Genomic DNA, 21,038 nt, shown 5'->3' with positions numbered 1-21,038 from the left:
CCTAAAGGTCGCAGGTTTGAATCCGGGGAGCGGCATGAACTCCCGCTGTCAGCCCCAGCTTCTGCCAATCTAGCAGTTCGAAAACATGCAAATGTGAGTAGATCAATAGGTAATAGGGAAGGTAATGGTTCTCCATGCAGTCATGCTGGCCACATGACCTTGGAGGTGTCTACAGAATTTCTAAGCTCTTCGGCTTAGAAATGGAGATGAGCACCACCCCCCAGAGTTGGACACGACTGGACCTAATGCCAGGGGAAAACCTTTACCTACCTTACCTATACTTTAAAACTGTATCTACTCCAGGAGAAAAAGATAGTGACAGAAATATGTTTTGAAAGTTGGAGTCATACTTCAATTTTTCTAAAAAGCCATATAGAAAGTTTTTATTGTTAACATAATAGACTATATTATTTTATTCTTTTATAGTGCTGCTCTTTTTTGATATTTCAATTGTTTTATGTTAAACTTAATGTTGCTTCAAAAAGGGAAATGATAAGATAATGATAAGTTTTGTCACATGACTCTGAGTAATTTTCACCCTTTCACATGTTTGAGATTTTTTTTAAAAAAAAAAATCAGGTACATATTTTGTACCTGAAGCTCTAGGTGGCTCACTCCTGTGACTGTGGTTTATCATTGTGTGCATATGATGTTATTTGGGGGAAAATAAATAATGTCAGTGCCTAACAAGTGCCTGGGAAGACAATGAAAGGAATGGCTGCTAGAGCATTAGTGATTAGGCATCAGACATTTTGTCTCTGAATACTCAGGCTGGAATAAATGATGAATGTGGTTCGACAACAAAAATGTGTGCATATTTATCTGGATGTCAGTTCAGTTCAGCCAGGTCAGGCTTAATTAATTTTATACATGAGGACATAAAAAGATTGAGCTGCAAGGCCATATCTGGGATTGGGGTCTAAGTTGAGCATGGAGGACTGAAAGTGATCATTACACACAAACAATATATTCAAATTTACTGGCAGACTCAAATTGGCACATTTTTTTCAAGCATACATCTCCATGCGGTCTTAATTCCAAACAATCCATATATAGACTTGTGCTTACTTGTCACTACATCCATTTGATAAGAGGATATCAAGAGCCAGAGAATGATATCTTCCATGTGTAATAGGTTGCAGAAAAAGTTGGGTGGCTTCCTGCCAGCTTTGAAAGATGTAAAGTCAAGGTTGATATACAGCCACCAATCCACACAATGCACATCCCCAGGATATAAGATTGCAGCCTGAGATGTTTAAAATGTTTAATCTGTGTTAGAATCATAAGCATCTCATATTTTGTGCTAAGGATGTTTCAGCAGCTGTGATTTGCTGTCTACTGTTTTTTATACATCTTTGAATTCTGAAGTCTTTCCTTCGCACGTTAATCTGGTTGATAAATTCCATTTTCAGAGTTGTATTTGAGGGCATGTCTATAACATTTGACTTATTCTGTCATTATCTGTTCTTGCTATGGAATTATGACAGTAATGGGGGTGGGGAGATAGTAGTGGTACAATAATATTGATTAATGTATCATCATAAAGCTGGCCGGGCAATTTGTCAACTAGTTTTGACACACAAAACAAATTGAAAACTGGTTGTAAATAAAAAATGTCAGGTTCTGTTTTCATACCCTTTTGACACTTTTGTATTTTAACATTTGCAATATGTGAGAAACCTTCACATGTGGGTTGATTTAAGCAAGCCGCTAGCCTGGCGGTTGATATTCTGATGTTGTATATGCAGTATGCACACATAAATATGTTTGCCTAAGAAATTATGATTAAGCAACAATAATGAGCTTTAGCAAATTGAGAGATATCTCAGAGGCCCTGAGCTAGATTGGCAGGCAGTCTGAGTACACTGGCATAAGAGTAGGACATCTTGGTTACATGCCATGCTTGTAGATTCTTCCTGTTGATTACTCCTAAAGCAAAAGAGATTTCCATGAACCCTGGAGCTGCATTCTCCAATTATACAGGACAGAGTTCTTGGGCAAAGAAGAAATTGGAAGCAAGGCTTTGCCTTTTGCTTCAAGCAAATTCCTTAACTAGTTGGGGTTGCAAAGCTGATTAGTGTATATGCATTCCTCATTCTGTCTCACTGAGGAAATGTCTTCCGAAACAGGGAACGAAGACCCCCATTTTAACCCCAAAATTATTAAATATGTATATTAGTGTACATGAAGGATTATTTGTACAAGTGTTCTGTACCATTTACCAATGCATCACAAGAAATGAAACTGATTTGCCCTTTCTTTTTGGGAAGTTTTTCATAAGATATAAAATTGCCCAGATTTAAGGGAATTTTATAGTGAACAAGATCTAGTAAAGTCCCAGAACTGCCCCATAGTCTCCTAAGTACTCGACATTTCCAGAAGTACAGTTCTCTTTTGCTTTGTTCAGATGTGCTGCTGTTTCCTGGGGTTATATATTTTTAAAAATTGTACTTGAAAAAGCGCAGAGAATCCCTGCAGGGAGCTGTAGAGGACAATGCTCACAAAGCCAAGCTTTCTTGATCCTCTTCAAGATTCTTTACATTCCTGCTATGAAAGACAGTCTGTAGGCTACTATAATTTCCAGCTGCCACTAGAATGTTATTTTATGCAGTTCAGGTTAGAACAGCTATCTTTAACAACTCCTTCTGTTAAAATTGGTATATATTTTATATTTGCTCATAAAGGGCAGCTTTTAATCTCAGCTCCCTATTTTTTCTTGTCTGGGGCGTAAAAGCCCTACAGATAGAACATGCCTGAGTAAGATGTATTTCTCCCAAGCATGTTAAACAATTAATGTGGGCGTCATTATCCGGAAATTTATTTGGGCATGACGCGCATTTTTTGAAAGAAGTTGTTGACATTTTACTTTGTTGTAGTTAATTGAAGTTGTTCAGTCTCAATTTCCTAACTGCCTAAGCGGCGGATTTAAAGAACTGACCGTTAGCCCCGCGTTGGGCTATTTATGCTGACAGAGGGTGGGCGGGGCTATGCTAACTGTCCTTTTTAGTCTCGAGATTTCCAAAGCTGCTTGCGCACAAGCAGGAATATACTATATGTGCAAATTCACAGGCAATCACTCGGGAAACTATGTTTACAGATAAGCAACCTGTGTGTGTGTGTGTGTGACTACAACTTATATATATTTAAGTTGTAGTCATAGTCATAGGAACATAATGTGTCTGCCATCTGAAATAATCTTTTTATAATTTAAACCAAGGCAACATGACCTGCAATCTATAACTGCATGTAACCTGCAGTCATATCATATACATCTCACACATTATCCCTGCCAAATCTTTCATTGCCTACCAGACCTCATTGTTGCTTCCTTATTACTAATAGCAACGCAAAAGCAGCAGAATTGGTCCAGGCAGTTTCAGCTTTCCTGCTCTTAATGTTTTCAATGAAACAGGGATGTCTAATCAAACATGCAAGAAGGGGCTGGATGCTTCCGCTTCCTCCTCCTTCCTCTGCATCCTCAAATGAATCTCATTAATCAGTAATCTGAGATCCCTTCTACATTGCCTTTATATTCTAGGATCTGATCCTAGGTTATCTTCTACGAACTGTATTATAAGAGACTCCACTGCCATATAATCTGGGATAGGAGCATAATCTGGGATTGGATCCTGGGATATAGGAACAGTGTAGAAGGCGCCAGAAGGTGTCCTTTACAGATCTTATGCAACATTCCTTTGATCAAATGTGCATGTGTGTTAAACTGTGCATATGTGTTAAAGCAAACAGCCTCTTTCTTACTGGCCATCACCATCCAATACGTCTGTTCCCTTAAGTATTTTCGTTATTTAAAACTTCACACAATGTTTTCTGGCTGTCTCCAGCTTGGTGAATGAGAACATGAGTTCTCAGGGCTGCCTCTGACCATGCTGCTGAGTCGGAGCTGGGACAGAATGCTACTGGAAGTAGTCCTGCGTCAGGTGATGGGCTTCACTAGATCCCATCTTGGCTGCATCTTGGAAGTGTTCTAGGACAGGGAAAAATTCCCATGTGATGAAGTCGGAGGAGACACTAAAATGCCACACTGCTCTTTACAAATATTATATGCCCTACATGTGTAGCCAGCATATGACTGGGGCCAATTGTATGTTTTTATGTGTGTCCTAACAATTTTGTGTGTGTCCTAACAACCATGTGGATGGGAATGCACCTAGAGTTTTCCATATTACTTCTTAGCAGAAAAACATAATTCTAGAAAAACTCTGACAATCATTTTTTGACATCCAAAATGATCTCTGTAACTATGTGAGCAGCCTCATTTTTTCATTTGTGGAAGCCGCATGCAACCTGTGGGTTATGAGGTTTCAATTAACATGCATTGTTACTTACCAAGGGCTTGATTGTTTCCCCCAAATATTAAGAGCTGGGCTTTTTTAGCTAGTTTAGACTGGTGAACTACAGTTGGTGAGGTTTATCATTAAACGTGTGTGTCTCATTTAGTATGTAGGCAGCAGCAAACCCTGAGGATGCTGGAATTTATTGTCATAGTTGTAGAGTTTTTGGTTTTTTTTTTTAAACCAGTCTGTTTCCTACTTTCTTTTACCCTTATCTGCTTTTATACAGCATGTAATCTTGAAACCATTTATATGGTAGTTCATCTTCACAATAAATAATACTGCTATTTTGAGATGAGCTTTCTCTCAGCTAAATTGCCAAAATCACTCTGGTGAACAGTAAATGCATATCGGTGAGATGTATTTGATTTGTTTGTTTCCACTAAGAGAACCTAAGATTGTTTCCAAGACATATGAGCTCTTCCTGTTTTGGATGCTATAATATTAAGGGCATCACTTCATTTACATTCTTCAGAATATATTTTAATATTTTTCTTATATTGCCAGAGGCCAATTGTATGCTGTTGGGTACATGCTAGTTAGAAGACCAATGAACTCATTTATTTTTAGGGTTGCAAAAGTGAATTAAACATTGATGCTCATTATAACATTATTTTTACTCCTTTGTAATATTATCAGCATGATGTCCAGGATATTTTTTTTTCTTGTAACCACTTGCAACATCTTTCAGGGGTCTTAAAGTAAGAAGCTGAAAAATGGCTGGAGACAGTATACTCTCCCCCCTCTCCAGTTTTAATTTGTCATGGTATGGACCCATGTGCAACACCTTGGCAGTCATATTTCAGGGATTCTGGTGTTTTGACAGCTTTTCAAAATTGCTTGACCAGAGACAGCAGTGGGACAAAATGAAATGTCTATAAATGAAAATGGGAAACTTGGGAGTTTGTGAGTAACTGTAACTCTAATTGTCATTATTTTTATGGTCACTGTGAAAGGATGTAGGAACATATTTCTTGCTTCTTATATCAGTTTTCATGGAAATTCAATAACCCAATAAATTATACAAGAAAAAGGAAAAGAGGGGAAGCAGCACTGTTTTGATTCTTCAGCTGATATTTCAGATGCATCTTGTTAAAAATAATAAAAAATTAAGGCAGTGTTTATTAAGCATTTATACATATTTCAAACCCTTTAAGAACATTTAAGGCAGACTCATTCAGTCAGCTGATACCATTCGTTCTCTGCCAAGGTCAAGTGGAAATACTGTGATCCCTTGGTATTCACCGCGGCTTGGTTCCAGGAGCCCCCATAGATACTTAAATCCATGGATGTTCAAATTCCATTATATATAATGGAATAGTTACAGGATTTGGAGGGCCACTCATCACTTGCTTCCTTATGTAAAATTGCAACTTTAAGATTTGCTTTTTTATCTGGACGCAGGGTATTTCAAACCCGTGGATCAGAATCTGTGAATATTGATAGATGACTGTACAAATCGGATCAAAAATGGAAATGGTACAGTTTATTCTACTATAATATTTATTTTCCATTACTAGTTTCACGTTGAGAGCCAGTGTGGTGAAATGGTTCTTACAATGGATTTTGTCTCTGGAGACCAAAGTTTGAATCCCCATTCATCCATGGAAACCCACTGAGGGTTTTTCCACACAGTACTATATCCCAGAATATCAAGGTAGGAAATCTCATATTATCTGAGTGTGAGCTCAGATAACCCAGTTCAAAGCAGATACTGTGGGGTTTTCTGCCTTGATATTCTGGGACATAGGGCTGTGTGTAAGGGCCCTGGGTGCAACCCACAGTCCCTCAGTTTCAGAGGATGGCAAAGGCAAATGTTCTGAGCAAATGTTTCCAAGAAAACCCTGTAATTGGTTCTTCTTAGGATGGTGATAAGTTGGAAAGAGACTTAAGGCCCTTCTACACATACCTAAAAATCTGGAGAAAACTGGTATAAAAGGAGTGGAGGCTAAATGAGATTTAGGGAAAGTGAGGGCGGAATTAGGTTAATAGCTGGAAAACACATGTTTAAAGGGGGCACTTAAAACCCAATTCCTCCCAAAAACTCCACCTCTTTGCATGATGCAGTCCAATGATAATTCCTTCAGAGACCCTAGTGTGGACTGCTTCAGTGCATGTGTGTGTTTTAAAAGCTTGAAACAGCTGATTGGGCTTTCAAAAAATAAAGCCATGGACACACAGGTGGCTAAATAGAATCATAATTAGAACTCTTTGCAGCCATTCCTTTGTTCTAATGTTTATAAAATTAAACAGAACTTGAATTTATAAGTGAGTGAAGAGAGAGAATAAGAAATCCACTTGTATGTACATTAGTATTTCCGCATGAGCGCATATGGGGTCCAGTGCATATTGAAAATAATTTTGAAAAAACCTTTGCTGGATGTCCCCCATCTGTCCTCCATCTTGCAGACTTGTAAAATACACTTCAAAGGAAGCCATGAGGACAGTATGGGGGTAGGGGGAGAGGAGCATTTCCCAGAACTGACAGGTCTCTGTGTAGACTTGCTGTCAGGTCCTGGGTTGTTTTTCACTACTTTTTAACCCTCATTTTGACAGTGTCTGGAAGCACCGTTAAAGGTACAACAACAACAAATTTCACACCATTTCTAGCTCACTAAAACAAGAGTACATGACATATAGTGCTCCAGATGTTATTTGACTGTAGCTCCTATTAGTCCCACCTAGCAAAGTCACTGGTGTGGTATGATAAGAGATGTAATTCAATGATGTATAAAAGGCAAACAGTTGCACAAACTGACGTGAAAGTGAACTAAATTTAGCTTGTATCACTGTGCAACTCCAAAGTTCCCCCCATTAAAAAAAACATCCTAGTATGTAACTCACTTTTCACTTGAAATGGCACTGCTATTATGTGTAACACCAAGTGAGCAAGGTGACAGTGCAAATTGCTGTTTCATTGAATTTTGTGGTGTGAATCATATCATTCTCAGCATACCAGACTCTCAGGAGATCGAGCCATTATTTCAAGGCAAATTGGTTCCTGGAACGGATGTAAACAATGAACAAAAATTGTGCCATTTATGTGTCTTAGCTTTCTGTGTTTAAAAGTAGGTTTAGGAGGTATTTCTCTCCTACCCACCCCATTTGAAGGACTGAATAATTATGATAGATTTCAAATGAGTAAAGTGAGGGGAGGGCAGAGGGAGCTGTGGAGGGAAAGCTAAGAAAATAATCTGTGCCCTCCCTTATTCCATCTTCTGATAGCAGACAAAAGCAGATAGTATGCCAAGATGAGGTGGAGGCTGGTTTTGTAATTGAAAAGCTGAGCTTGAAAGAAAGGCTGGATCTTTTGAAATGGCTGAAGAATCAACAGGGGAAAGAACCCCTGAAGGAAACTCTGGGAGGTCAATAAAGAACGTCTCTGCTTCCATGCTCACTAGAAATATTGCTCCTATCATTAATTTTGCTAGAAATATTGCTCCTATCATTAGTGTTGCTGAGAACGCAGAAGGTGCAGCATACTCCATGTGGAGCCCTGCCAGGTGGTAGGAAGGTGAAATGCCTTGTTTAAAAGGGCTACTTTTAAAAATCATTTCCTTGATTAGGTTTAGCACTTGTTCAGTACTATCTCTCAGTGCAAAAACAAAGAAACAGAGGTTCTGAGAATTCATGTAGGGCAACCACTGTGGAATAGCATTGATGTAATTTTGGCATGGGAGGTAGGTGTGTGATGGTGTTTATAAAACTACAGAGAGAGTTAGATATGACAACTGGGCAAACATCAATGCATCATATAAAAGATATTCTGATGAAACAAGTAACATATGAGGGCATGAACTCAATCATCTTTGGCCAGATACACTTACCAGTACCTGTGGTGACTCTGAATTTGGTTATGAGGGGCTGTTAATACACCTGATGTGAAACTGAGCATGACTTCCGGCTCAGCTTGGAGTGTGGAATTGGGAAAAGGTTGTGCTATCTTTTTTAAGATAGCACAAGATAGGACTCCTTTAGATTTCAAAATAAGCATTTTCCTTATGTTTCTGAGGAAGTCATATGCTTCTGAGATACATAATTACTATGGCCAACAAAGAATTATAGGTAGATATATAAGAAAGAACAAAAGAACAACAAAAAAGAGGTTGAATGTTGAACAAGTTTTACAGAGAAAGGGAGTTATTGTTCTTTGTCTTTACCTATCCTGTTTCCTAGCAATTGAATACATGATAGAAGCAATCTTTCCAGCCCTAATCTTGCCTTTGGTTAATTACCCCATTCTCTTTTCCTTATTGATAAACTAGGAGGGATAAGAATAGACTAAGGGGGGAAATGGGAAAAGTGTTAAAAATGCCAATGAATAGAATCCTTCTTAAGTCAGTTTCACTTTTTTTCCCCCAGCTCACACTCACGTTACTTCCCTGAGGTGAAACATTGGGTAATGAGACCAGCAAGGAGAATTTTTGTTGGCACATGATGGTGACGTTTGTGTCAGCTTGAACCAGCTGTCAGAACAAAGGTGGTGAGAATGAAACTTTCCACTGATCTTGAAAGAATATAGCTTTTCCAGTGCTTGCTTGGCTCCTCTCTCCTGATGAGAAGTCAGTAGGGGAAACAAGATAAGAGGGTGGAAAACTATGGCCTTCCAAGTTCTCAGCTGATTCCCCCTTCACTCCTAATGTCACATATGCCCCCATTATCTCTAACATCAGTTAAATCTTTCAAACTCTGAAAGGCCCTTTACATTCACATAAGTAGTACATTAATCCTGATTTTATTTTTTATCAGGACAGTTTGAGTAAACATACAATTAGCATTGATGCTGTACTCTGTGATTACACATAGCATGGTATCTGAACAAACAGAATGCTGTACATAGTTCAAAGTAGTATCTAAAAGATAAAATTATTTACCATACTATGACATGTACTACAGTGCTGCAGGATTGCTTTTGCTACAACAGAACTGATACAGTGATGTTTAATGAAATGCTTCCTTAGAACTCGGAAAAGGTATAGGTCACTTGTTAGGAGAAATGTCATTGAATACATGTCATGAATCAAGGACAGGTGCCATTTACCTCCCGTTGGAAGGAAGATGCCAGACCACACTGTTAGCACGTAAGCAGGCCACAATTTTATTAAACAATATCTGCAGTGTGGTAGCAATCCAGAGATGTGTGGAACTCTACCTAAAATGTGTGCTGGACACTACCTGGATTAGAAGCAAGGGGCTATCCATCCTGATTTTTCATGACTTAAATACCTTAAAGGGAACAGAGGGGCTACTGGCAAATTGGTCCCTGGAAGTTGGTCAGCACTCTTGCTGGAAGCAACATTTGTGTCAAAGAATAAATCCCTTAAATAATCTCCTCAAATGGTCATCTGAGGCCTGATGTCCCCTACATATTAGGGCCTCGGATATATCTCTCTAAATTATAAACCAGCTGAGGGCTATCACTCCTCCATTTGTGTCAGGAGCCAGTGAGCTAAATTGTTGTATACAGAAGTCATGGTGTAGGCAAAAAAATATGTTGCAATCAAACTTGGCACACTAAAAAGTTCTTTCTCACTTCCCAAATGGATGACTGGATAGACCATGTTGCAATAGGGAGGAGAAAGACGAGTCATTTGGAGGAAAGACAAAAGAGCAGACGTAGACCAACCTGTAGGTGCATTGGCACCGTGCTGTGACATCATTTCCCTATAGTTATCTGGCATATTCATCCCTCCAAAATGTAAGAAGAGAGCAAGTTATTTTGGGGTAGACTTTTCTTGTTGGGAGACACACTAGTAATTTCTTATGCGTGCTTTGTTGAACACCAAGCACAAGATAGCTGCATGCAATAACATCCTGCAGAAGCTTAGTAGCAGCCCATGGGGTGCAAAATTAATAAGAACAATGGCCCTGGCCTTGTTTTACTCAACTGCTGAGTATGCCTGCCCTGTTTGGTACAAGTCTTCCTATGCAAAGCAGGTGAATATATTACTGAACAAAACATGTAGAATAATCATAGAATCATATAGTTGGAAGAGACCTCATGGGCCATCCAGTCCAACCCCCTGCCAAGAAGCAGAAAATCATATTCAAAGAACCCTCAACAGATGGCCATCCAGTCTCTGTTTAAAAGCCTCCAAAGAAGGAGCCTCCACCATACTCTGGGGCAGAGAGTTCCATGGCTGAACAGTTCTCACAGTTAGGAAGTTCTTCCTAATGTTCAATGGAATCTTCTTTCTTGTAGTTTGAAGCCCTATCTCCAGGGCAGCAGAAAACAATCTTGCTCCCTCCTTATGACTTTCCCTTACATGTTTATTCATGGCCATCATATCTTCTCTTCTGTAGGGTGAACATGCCCTGCTTTTTAAGCCGCTCCTGATAGGGCTTGTTCTCCAGACCCTTGGTCATTTTAGTCACCCTCCTCTGGACACATTTGGGCATATCAACATTTTCCTTCTATTGCGGTGCCCGGAATTGGACCCAAGGCAGAATAGAGGGATAACATGACTTCCCTGGATCTAGACAGTACACTGCTATTTATGTAGGCCTAAATCAATCCCATTGGTTTTTCTTTTGCCGCCGCATGACATAATTGGCTCATGTTTAACTTGTTGTCCACAAGGACTCCAAGATCTTTTTCACACATACTGCTCTTGAGCCAGTCATCCCCCATTCTGTATCTTTGCATATCATTATTTTTCTGCCTAAGTGGAATATCTTGCATTTGTCATTATTAAACTTCATTTTGTTAGTTCTGGTCCAGCTCTCTGATCTGTTAAGATTGTTTTGAATTCTGCTCCTGTCTTCTGGGGCATTAGCTATCCTTTCCAGTTTGGTGTCCTCTGAAAACTTGATGATCTTCTCTTCTAACCCTTCATCTAAGTCATTAATAAAGATGTTGAACTGGATCGGGCCCAGGACAGAACCCTGCAGCACTCTTTCCAGGATGAAGAGCAAGCATTGGTGAGCACCCTTTGGGTTTGTTCACTTAACCAATTACAGATCCCACCTAACTGTAGTTTTGCTTAGCCCATATTGACTAGTTTGTTCTGAAATAATTTCCAGTTCCTTCGATACTCTTGGATGTAGTTGATCCGGCTCTGGGAACTTGAATTTGCTTAGAGTGGCCATATTCCTGGATGACTTGTTTCCCTATTTGGAGTTGGATTTCCCCTAACTCTTCATCCACTCCATGTTGCTGAGGTTGAGGGTGGCTTTTTTGTGAGAAGACTGAGGCAAAGAAGGCATTAAGTAGTTCTGCCTTTTTCCTATCCCCTGTTAACATTACCCCATCTTCTCCTCGCAGAGGCTCTATAACCTCCTTGTTCTTCATTTTTTTACTGGCATAAGAAAAGAAGCCCTTTTTATTGTTTTTAATGTCCCTGGCAATCCTGACCTCATTTTGCACTTTAGCCTTGTGAACCTTCCCTACAGGAGTTGATTATTTGTCTGAATTCTTCTTTGGTGATTTCTTCCATTTTCCACTTCTTGTGCATGTGTCGTTTGAGTCTTAGCCCAGTTAGAAGTTCTTTGGACAGGATGTCTCAAACCTACACCTGTTGTCAAACTGTATAAGCTAGCCAGCCCCCCCCCCCCCCGATGTGTGATGGGAAGTTGCTGCCAAGGTTGAACACTGTGAAAGCCACCCACTGCATGGCTATCAGCCTCCTCCCAGTAGACTCAAATCAAGGAAAAGCTTAATTAGAACCACTAATCCTCTTAACCTTCCCCCAACAACAGCAAGAGTACCCCTCTGGGCAGCTAAACCAGGAAACTGGATGCCCCCCCCCCCACAAGGGTCTGCCTCCAGGGGCAAACCAAGAATTGACAATTTAGAAGTCTCTGAAGTAGAGTGGGCAGATCAAAAGACAACCTGGCAAAATGGCACAACCTAGAAGAATCCTCCACCTTGTGTGACTGTGGAGCAGAACAAATAACTCAGCATCTGTATACTTGCCCACAGTGTCCAGTCTCATGCACAGAGGAAGAACTGTTTAAAGCTACAGACAATGTGGTCACTGTTGGCCATTTTTGGTCTATAATATCTTATTATTAATAATCTCCCCAGAGGGACTCAGGGCGGCTCACAGAAGCACTCCAAGTGCAACATGCAGGCAGCAATACATAAGTATGAATACAATGACATAAGTATAATAACAGTGCATAAAAATCTCATTAATAAAATTAGAAAAAAATTGAAAATTATAAAATTCCTAAAATGCAGAGGGATCTGCCAACTGGCTATCTTTTATACTTATTTATGCAATGTTTTTAACACTAACTAACTAAGTAAATAAATAAAATGCTTCCTAGTAAATGCCAGGGAGCAGAATTGCTGGCAATACTGTAGTGTCAACACTACATTTATATTTAATGTGAATGGCTTAAGCAGTTCTTTAAGAAAACCAAGTTAGAAATCAGTGTGTTTATTTAATTAAGTCTTTTACCTCAAGGTAAATCCCACTGAGTTCTGTTCCTCACTGTCCAGGAACTCTGTGTAGAATTGACACCATAGTTAATTGCATATTTTAAACTATTTTATTTTTTAGTGCATGTTTTAACTTGTTTTTAATGTTATTGATAGTTTAATTACATTTTAATGGGTAGATGCGGGGAATGCCGTGGATGTAGCGTACCTGGATTTCAGTAAGGCCTTCGACAAGGTCCCCCATGACCTTCTGGCAAGGAAACTAGTCCAATGTGGGCTAGGCAAAACTACGGTGAGGTGGATCTGTAATTGGTTAAGTGGACGAACACAGAGAGTGCTCACTAATGCTTCCTCTTCATCTTGGAAAGAAGTGACAAGTGGAGTGCCGCAGGGTTCCGTCCTGGGCCCGGTCCTGTTCAACATCTTTATTAATGACTTAGATGAAGGGCTAGAAGGCATGATCATCAAGTTTGCAGACGACACCAAATTGGGAGGGATAGCCAATAGTCCAGAGGACAGGAGCAGGATTCAAAACGATCTTGACAGATTAGAGAGATGGGCCAAAACTAACAAAATGAAGTTCAACAGTGACAAATGCAAGATACTCCACTTTGGCAGAAAAAATGAAATGCAAAGATACAGAATGGGTGACGCCTGGCTCGAGAGCAGTACGTGTGAAAAAGATCTTGGAGTCCTCATGGACAAGAAGTTAAACATGAGCCAACAATGTGATGTGGCGGCAAAAAAAGCCAATGGGATTTTGGCCTGCATCAATAGGAGCATAGTGTCTAGATCTAAGGAAGTAATGCTACCCCTCTATTCTGCTTTGGTTAGACCACATCTGGAATATTGTGTCCAATTCTGGGTACCACAATTCAAGAAAGATATTGACAAGCTGGAATGTGTCCAGAGGAGGGTGACTAAAATGATCAAGGGTCTGGAGAACAAGCCCTATGAGGAGCGGCTTAGGGAACTGGGCATGTTTAGCCTGAAGAAGAGAAGGCTGAGAGGAGATATGATAGCCATGTACAAATATGTGAGAGGAAGCCACAGGGAGGAGGGAGCAAGCTTGTTTTCTGCTTCCTTGGAGACTAGGACGCGGAACAATGGCTTCAAACTACAAGAGAGGAGATTCCATCTGAACATGAGGAAGAACTTCCTGACTGTGAGAGCCGTTCAGCAGTGGAACTCTCTGCCCCGGAGTGTGGTGGAGGCTCCTTCTTTGGAAGCTTTTAAGCAGAGGCTGGATGGCCATCTGTCAGGGGTGATTTGAATGCAATATTCCTGCTTCTTGGCAGGGGGTTGGACTGGATGGCCCATGAGGTCTCTTCCAACTCTTTGATTCTATGATTCTATGATTCTAATGATGCTGTTTTATATGTTTTAACTATATTGTATTTTTTAAAATTGTGAACCACCTTTAGTTCTGGTTCTCTGGCAAAAAGTAGGATATGAAAATATGAATGTTTCCCAGTACCAATCAAACTTTTCCCTTTACTTGGGTTCAAAAAGGCAGTTTAGATTTGTTTAGGCATTAATACTAGTGGGAAGAGTACAGCAAAAGTGAACAGGGTGAGCAGGAAACAGTAAACTAGGATGTCTCTGAACTGCACTTTCCTATTCCATGAAAATAAAGTCTCTGTGTGCACACATGTATTTCTGGCCCTCCCTATTTTTCTTTCCCATTTAGGATCACTTTTTCTTGTTATGTCTCAATACTTCTTCCTCTCATCATTCCTCCTGTTTCTGAAATTAACATTTTTTATTTTGTTGTTGATTATGCTTTTTTTGCTTTTTGCTTTTTGTACGTAGGTTTTGTTTTAATCTATCTTAAATATTTAATCACGTCTGTGTGTGTGTGTGTGTGTGTTTGTTTGTATGTGGTGTATGAAGTATTTTTCTGGCTGGTGCTCAAACTTCCACAGACCAATGCAACCCCCACGAATGAGGGACTTGGACCAAACGTGGCTCACAGAATCCCCCTCCCATGATCCATTTTACATCCTGGTGCAGTTTGGGAGAGGATGGACCATGGCTGATGGGATTTGCAGTACCTTCACCCCCTTCAGCTTCCAGTCCCACAGACTACTGCAACCCCCACCAATGACAGACCTGGACCAAATTTGGGACACAGACCCGCTCAATGCTCTGGTGAAGTTTGGGGGAGGATGGACCATGGATGAAGGGATCTGCAGTACCTTCATCTACTTCCAGAGACCACTGTGTCCCATACCAATGATAAACCTGGACCAAACTTTGGACACAGACTCCTCATGAGCCACTGAACATACTGGAGCAGTTTTGGGTGAAATTGACCTTTGAAACTGTGATCCCTACCAACAATGGACTGAGACCAAACTTGGCACAGAGAACCCACATGACCAACTGAACATACTGGAAGGATTGTGGGGGAAATTGACTTTGCATTCTAGAAGTTCATCCACATCCAGAGTTCTTTTATCCCAGTTAACAATTGATCTGGACCAAACTTGGCACATAGATCCAACATAGCCTACTTTGAATACTGGTGGTGTTTGGGGAGGATTGACCCAGAATTTTGGGAATTTTAGTTCACCCACATCCTTATGCATTTTCTGAGAGAATTCATAAAAAAACAAGAGCAAGAGATTGACCTTTCTCTAATAAATAGCATTACAGAAATTACCTAATTAGTAATACCAAACATCCAAAAACAGACAATGCCTTTTTCAAATAACCCGGGCATCAGTGGATACCCAAGCTAGTGTGTGCGTGTGCATATAGATATATGAAATTAACTATCTTGTTTGGTTGCACATACATGTTTACTAATAATAATTCATGCTTGTGACAAACTATCGCTCTGTTTTTTCTGGAAATATATATGAACTAACATATATATTTGCCTCCGGCATTGCCTGGGTGTCAGTGGAACTGCGGGCTGCCTATTTTCTCCGTCTTCCGGCTCTGAGAAGACCTACTTCATAGTGTCTCCATGACAACACTTTGACAACAGTGAACAGGCTCTCTTTCCTTCCTTCTTTCATTTCCCTCATACACCTTCTCTCTCTCTTTTTCTTTCCTTTCTACTTCCCTTGCTTTCCCTCATATATCTTCATCTCTCTTTTTTCCTTTCCTTTTTTTCTTTCCATTTTCCCTTCTTTTTCTTCATTCCCTCCCCTCTTTCATCTCTTCTCTTCCTTTACCCTCTCTTCTTTCTCTTGCTCTCCTTTCCTCCCCTGATAACATTTACACTTTGTTTTCTCTTTCTTCCTTTTTTCCTTTTATCCTTTTTCTCTCCCTTCCTCCTATTTTCCTTTCTTGCTCCTCTTTATGTCTTTGCTTCCTTCTCTTCCCTTTCTCTTCTCCTCATACATATAGTATGTCACATTTCTTTCTCAGTGACAGCATGGAGGTCTAGCTATAATATTTTATAGCTAGATAGTTAGATATGTATAACATGCTCATACAATTAGAGACCTCAGTGTAAATTTCAAACTATCTTTACCATTGTCTTGTCTGGGAGCGGTCTTCTGATGTCTGGATATCTGTGATTAAAACAAGATGCTTTCTTTGTCTTTGCTTGAATAATAATAATAATAATAATAATAATAATAATAATAATAATGGCAAGAGAATTCTAAGCTAGGACAAAAAGGTTCTTTATTTAACATGCTAAATTTGAAATATCTTGTCCCATCTTTCCTTAACTATGACCTCTCTTGTTCCTAAGATATATTTAATAAGCAAATGCTTATTACCATCAAATTTACTATTTTTCAACTACTGTCTCCTTGGTTCTTTATTTAACAAGCTAAATTTGAAATCAGAGTTAATCTAGTTTTCGTACCTGGCATAATCTTGTAGTCGGTCTGTTCAGGGGAAAATGGCAATCCTATTTCTCTGGACTTTATTGGGAAGTCTGGAAATTAATCTTTTATTCTCCATAATTATATAAACCTGGGTTTTGGCACATCTAAGACCTAAACATTATTGAAAAGGTGAGTAGTGGTGAATTTATATCTAAAGAAAATAGACCAAAGCTGTCTTGCAGCATGTTCTACTTTGCAGTGGTGGAAGTGCAGGCATACTGGTTTCTCACAGGGCCAAATCGTAGCCTGAAATTAGTTTGAGATCATCATGAAAATTAGGGTTTGACTGAAATGTGAATAGTGAAAATGCATGATGCTTATAAAACCACAGCTCAGCAATCAAGCAGTATGCTTTCTATAGTGAGCCAGTAATTGAAAACTTAATTTGTGCCTATGAAATTATATGCTATGGTCTTTTGAAGTGTGAACACTTTTGTTGACATTTTCCTCCCAGTTGCAGACTGGATTTACACACACACACACTCCCAGCTCTGTAGCAACATAGATCAAAACTGTCCAGTAGAGCAAGCCATAGGCATGACAGCTATTTCAAATATATTTACAAAAGAAGAACAGTCTTGGTTCAGAATGATACAACTTGTTGCTAACAGGCAGTTTTTCTTTTTTAAAAAATCAAATGATAAAATCAGAATAAATACCTAGATATTAGGCCTAACTGATTTGCCTGGCATGGAATAAATCCATAAACAAAAGAAAAGCATAAAAATATGAGGAAATTTTGTAAACAATATTCAGCATTAAAGGAAGATTTTTAATACCTATATCTTTCTATCTATTTTCCCTTTCTTTTTTCCTTTTTTAGATTTTAAAATACGAGCTTTTTTGTAGATATCATTATTTGAATATATGGAAATATAAATAATGGTTCAATTTAGAACCTTGGCCTTTTTTTTACAAGTTTTTTTGTGCTAATAAGAGAGAATCTCATTCTGAAACAATTGAAATAGCAAGATTTATGTTGAAGGGTTGGAAAAATGAGGAAATTAAATGGTGATGAAAAAGACCTGCTTATACAGTGCTGTTATTTAAAAAATCCTGCTGATGTTGGCTGATAAATAACATTAAAATTGATGAAATATATATATTTAAAAATGACAGCATGCCCAGTCCAGACTTGTGGCACCTTCACAGACATTTGTTCTCGAACGAATCCCTACAGTTTCTTGGCACTTCTTTTAAAGTATTATATTCTGTCTTAGCAACATCGATTGATGTTTACAAAAAGATGTTTTCGCTCAAGGTCAAGAATTCTAAGGAAGCCCATGTTTCTGTTGGTGGTGGTGTTTATTAGAAATTGATGTGCATTGCTAAAAACTAACAACAAAGACTGACCTGCCTCTCAAAGAGATTGTGCAAACAGTACATACTGCGAGCGGGAGTGAAAATGGTAGTATGGTATAACTGGGCAATGTGGGACAAAGCAGGAAATATGGCTCTCTGTGTATATACTGTGTATTAGGCTTGTGCATTTTAATTGTATATCAATGTAAGTTGTATCGAATTTGTTAAATTCATATTTACAATGCAATATCCAACATGTAGGCATGGCCGGAGCCAAAAACTTAAGAACAGAAACTTACCCAATACTTTTTATTTGCATTTTGTAAATCTCAGAAGCCTCCCAAAGTCAGTTTTATTTTCAGTGCGAGGAAGCAAAGCAAAGTCAAAAAGTTTACCTTTCCTCTTTAAATTAATAGCCTCTGATATTTTGAGCGTATCATCAAGTGACCTACCATAGGAGTGTGGAAAGTATGTATATCCTTAATTTGGAGTCTTGATGCTACTCTTCTTATATCTTCTAAAACAGATCAGACTCAGTCCCCCAAGGGACCAATAGATCTGCCAACTCAATTTCAATAACTGATCTACCTTCTTGATCTTAAAATTTATTCTGGTTCTTTATGGATTTTCTTTATAAATTGTAGACTTCGGGATCAACTGGAGAGGGCCTCCTCTATGACCCAGTCATGGGGCCAATACCGGGAATGGAAGACATGGGAGAGGATTGCCTCATGAGTAGAATATACTCACCTTAGAGGCCTCATTGGTGTAATGGCTGATTTCCCCTGGTACCAAGAAAAATGTGGCTTTTGGAGTTTTTCATTGATTGGGGGTTTCATTGATTTCATCCAAATCTGGACATATACATGATTTTAAATTGTCTTAAACTGTTTTGACTGGTTTAATTTTTTTAGTTTATTTAATATGCTTGAGTCTCTGTAAATTATCCTTTTTCAGTTTTCGTCTGATTACATCAATTTTTTTGTATGCTGACTTGAAATCCCATGATAAAAGGATGGATGTAAATATTTCAATAAACAAAGATAATCCATACAGATTTTTCCTCATTTTCAATTAGAATATTAATGCACTTCCTGCCTCATTGACTCAACTGTGTGCATGTTTTACAAATGTATGTGATTTTTTGGTCCATTTTTGAAACACATGCATGATGTTGATCCTGTTTTATTCCTTAGCAGAACAGATTCCTACTTATACATTTACACATTTCAGACTTAAAATTGCATCTATTTTTCTGCTTGGCCCAGGAGCTGAGGACTGGATAAATCAGGGTTTGTTTTCTTTTTAAATCCCAGCAGAGTGAATTCCTGAAACATCACTATGCTTACCATATGACAGTTATAGTGGAAATGCAAACAAAGAAAATTATGGCTATGGGGAATGAAACTGTTTCCATCCGAGAACACAATCATGCCAGTGCATAATATTCCTCCCCAGGCACTTTAAGCAGCAAATAACATTCATACGTGACATTAATACAGTCAAATATAGAGAGTGTGGAGAACACTGGCACTCTTATAGATCAGCACTATGTATTGACCTCACCTATAAAAGGGGAGAGTATACCAGAAAGGGCACCCATCCTAGCTCTTATTAGGGCTGGGCGGTTTCGTTTCGTTAATTCGTAATTTGTTAATAATTCGTTAATTTTTTCAATTACAAAACGATAACTAACCATTCTGGAGCAATTATTAAAAAAACCGAATTTTCAAAAACATTTTGTAAATCCTTCGTATTTCGATATTGTATTCGTTTCGTTATTGTTTTGAGGTCGTTTCGTTATTTTTTCCGCATGTCTGGGCCAGTTTTATGGTTTAATTAGTGAAAAAAAATTATAATATCACACCAACAGTCAACAACAGAGGGAGAGGGAAGCTTCAGAAGGTTTTGGAGGTTTTTTAGCGTATTTCGCGGTTGCGTCCGCCATTAACGAATCGATTCGTTATTGTTTCGGAAATCGATTCGTTAATTTTTTACCATTTACGAAATTTCGTAAATATCGAACTTTTTAAAAGGAAAATTTTGTAATTATTTTAAATATCGAAACAAAAAAACCCCCAAATACAAATCGATTTTAGAAACAATTTTTTCCGTTGTTACCCAGGCCTAGCTCTTACAGGTCTCATTTTGTGGGCCAACTTTGATTGCCGATTGGTCTGTAAGGATCTTCCAAGATGTAGTATATCTCTATTATCTGAATATAGCTCCTCTCCAGAAGAGCAGGATTTTGGTTGCCATTGTCCTCTCATCCTCCCCATACAAATGTCTAAATGGGGTTTCACATGGGCAGAGACTCAAGCTTCTACTATACAGTATGATATAGGAGATGTAATGTATGGGTTGAAATGGAGAGGGAAGGTGGGTAGGAAAAGGATGTATTTCATTCCATTGTAGTACTTCCAACAACACAATGAGGAGAAAAGACTGTTCTCAAAACTTCATGAGATGCATTTCACAGAGAGATTTGTAGGACCAATATACAAGCATCGCAAAGCTTTTAGCTGCTGTTTTTAATGTTATATGTGCTATTTTTCACTGTTGCTGATGCAATTTTGATTATTTGAATGGATGGTTTTTAACTACAGCTAATGGGGCCTCTAAAACTGCAGGAAAATGGTTAATGGGCTGGGAATGTGCTCATTTGTATAGGTTCACGTGTGAGGTGGCTACTTATGTGTGGCCAAGAAAAAAAGATGGAAAGAAAGAAAGAAAGAAAGGAAAGGAAAGGAAAGGAAAGGAAATAAAATGTGCACTTGTATGGGAGAACATGAATTTGAATAAAATGTGTCCTGCTAATCTAGATAGCTAGGTAGAGGCAAAGTTTGAAATAATTAATTTAATTAAAATATAAATTCAATACAGCTTTCCACAGTGTGGCATATGCCAATAGGATTGCCTTCTTATAGCCCATCCGATAGATAGTCTGTCTATAAAATAGGACAGGTGACCATCCAATGAGCAAATTCTGTGTTTGGTGTCATTATATAATAATTAATATGGCACCAATTTGGTATGAAAACTTTAAAAACAAGAACTATATGCTTAACTGCAGTTATTTAGTTTTAACAAACAATTCAGGTCAAACATGATACGTTAGTATCTTTCTTATGTTCAAAAACATGTCAT

At 38.7% G+C, this 21,038-nt stretch overlaps 1 protein-coding gene across 1 annotated transcript in view; it reads left to right on the top strand.

Moving 5' to 3' along the window:
- The window catches only part of CTNNA3 (catenin alpha 3), a 1,221,152-nt gene that overhangs the window by 677,376 nt on the left and 522,738 nt on the right, over positions 1 to 21,038 (top strand). The gene's annotated exons all lie outside the window — the stretch shown is intronic.

This window comes from Anolis sagrei, chromosome 3, assembly GCF_037176765.1.
Source record: "Anolis sagrei isolate rAnoSag1 chromosome 3, rAnoSag1.mat, whole genome shotgun sequence".
Lineage (NCBI taxonomy): Eukaryota > Metazoa > Chordata > Lepidosauria > Squamata > Dactyloidae > Anolis > Anolis sagrei.
This window is presented reverse-complemented; position numbering and strand designations above follow the sequence as displayed.